Source organism: Protopterus annectens, chromosome 7.part0, assembly GCF_019279795.1.
Source record: "Protopterus annectens isolate FY-2018-M chromosome 7.part0, PAN1.0, whole genome shotgun sequence".
Lineage (NCBI taxonomy): Eukaryota > Metazoa > Chordata > Ceratodontiformes > Protopteridae > Protopterus > Protopterus annectens.
The window spans coordinates 820022624-820025273 of NC_056739.1; the positions used below are offsets into that span (position 1 = coordinate 820022624).

Genomic DNA, 2650 nt, shown 5'->3' on the forward strand with positions numbered 1-2650 from the left:
CCCAGAACCAACCCCACTAAGGCTGGGACCTGGGATCCGACAGCCTAGGTTTCTTGCTAGAGTCAGAAGAGAATGAAGGAGGAGCTTTTTTCTCATGCTCAGAGGAGGTCTGCTTAGTTGAGGACTCTGTGACCAAGGGACACCCCCCTGAGCCATCCCTTTGAGTAAAAAAGTTTGCTGTGACCATCGACCAGGGACCTTGGGCTGAACACGGCACAAATGCCGCATTCAACCTCCAGGTGGCCGGCACCGAGGCAATAGAGGCACTCCTCATGCGAGTCATTGACAGGAATCTTCTGAATGCACGAGGACCACCTCTTAAATGTTAAAGGCTTCTCCGACATGGAGAAATACCACCAAAACTAAGGGGGAAACCAAATAAGAGTCGGAAACTCAGGCAAGAAATCTAAAACTGTTAAGGTCCATCCTACACTTAAAATACAGCAATAAACTCAATAAACTAACAATAACAGAGGAATCCAAGCAGATCTAGAAAGGTTACTGCACTGTAGTACTATCCAAAACAAAAAGAGCACTAAAAAAACAAAAAAAAAACAAACGGAGGGGAAAAAAAACACAACCAAAACTCAGAGCACTACTACAACTAAAAACTTAGCCAAACAAGGAAAGGGTAACAAGAAAATTCCAAAGAAAAATCATACTCACTGAAAATATGAAATTCTTGAGGAGCTGAGTATCTGCATCTGATAGTTAAAGCAGCAAACGAGATCTGAGGGGTTAGAGGGCAGCAAAGCATTATGGGAGGAGAGGAGCTTGAGCTAAGCTGTTGTCTAAGTGTGCCGGCTCAAATGCGATGTCAGATCTTAGACCCATACGTGATGAATGGTGACTAGGATAACATCAGATCATTCAATAACTGTGTGAACATTCCTAATGCTAAATTAATAAGCTGACAGGTTGTATGTATTCTTTGGGAACAGTCAATATGCAAAATAGATGACAAGGGTTCAAGACAACACCAAGCCAAATAATGAAAGCTGCTTCAAAAATTATGGATTAAAAACTTTCAAACTTCAAACTTTTCTCAGGATATACACCTCTACCTCCTTTATGAATCTGCACTATGCACCTTCACTCAACTGTATTTCTGCCTGCCTTGCAGCCTGGTCCATGCCTGAAAAGAACATCCATGGTTACCAAATATAAAATAAAACTCTGCCAATTATTTTACTGTCCCAGTAAAATAACTGCATCAACTCTACCCAGCAACAGTGCTAAACACACCATGAACAATCCAGCTCCTGATGCTGATATTACATATATATGCACCAGTGCTAGTGTTATTCTATCATAACTACTCCCAGGAAGTGGTCAGTAAGCATTATGCATCACTAACACGCATCTAAACATTACTTTTAGTTATGTATGCCTGTAAGGGAGACTGGCACCATCCCCCATTTATACTTTTTTAGAACTAGTTAAGTGCAGAGTCTGCATGTCCTCCCTGTGGTCGCGTGGGTTTCCTCAGGGTACTCCGGTTTCCTCCCACATCCCAAAGACATGCTGTATGTGGATTGGACACTCTAAATTGGCCCTAGGTGTGAGTGCTTGTGTGTGTGCGCCTTCTGTGGAAGGTTGGCTGCTGGGCTGGCAACTCGACACCGTAAAACTCCACTGCCAATCATGAGCGGACAGGTGTTCCACTGTGGTGACTCCTACTGGGAAAAGCCAAAAGAAGAAGAATCAGAATTTCAAAGTAGACAACCCCCCCCCCCCCCCCCCACACACACACACACACACACACAGTTACAAATATAATTAACTGAAAATGCTGTTTACTGATGTTATAGGTCAGGGATATACATCTCAAAAATGTGGCACTTCATACTAAAACTCAAGCAAGTCAGTACAGTGATTATGCATCTGAATTGTTCTGAGAATACTAAGACACCAAACATTATACTCTACTGTTAACAGTACATGCAGTAGTTATCCCATCCCCTCACTATTCCTATAGATATTAACATATCAAAGCCTGCAAATCAGTACTGCAACCTTCTGCTCCTCCTACAAATCTGCATAACTTAATGGGCATCAGCACAAGACAGCACCATCCTGCACTAACTAAAGTATCTGCATCACACAGCAGGCAATGCACAAGCAAGACAATCAATGTCCTTGTGTTACGAATAACAAATATGACTTGCAGCATGGCCTTGTAGCTCAGGGGTTAGAGCACTGGTCTTGTAAACCAGGGGTCATGAGTTCAAATCTCATCAAGGCCTCTTTATGTTTCTTATTCTTGTTAATGTATTAGAAGTAGTGCCACAACCTGAAACAGATTCAAACTTTTCCAACAGTAGTATACAAGACATTTTATGTAGAAGTATAAAAACAGCTACGTCGTAAAAGCAGAGCAGTTCAAAAACACAAAATTCAGCGAATACTTATCAAAACTGTAGTACATAAGGAATATTAGGGTAATTAAAGATTAGGTTTCTTTGGTTCATATTTGGATGCTAAAGACGACTTAAGATACAGAGACACATAGGATGTCATAAAATTAGACAAAATATAATCCTGCCAAAACACAGCATCACTAGTTATAAGCAAATAAAAGGGCAATGAAACCTCCACATTAGAAAAAGTGTTATATATGTAATAGTTGGTACCATCCATTAAGGAGCAC

General features: G+C 41.1%; 1 non-coding gene across 1 annotated transcript; it reads left to right on the forward strand.

Moving 5' to 3' along the window:
- The first annotated feature begins 2173 nt into the window (after positions 1-2173).
- TRNAT-UGU lies at positions 2174-2246 on the forward strand. The gene has a single exon. It is a non-coding gene; the product is annotated as a tRNA-Thr (tRNA).
- Positions 2247-2650: the final 404 nt, after the last annotated feature.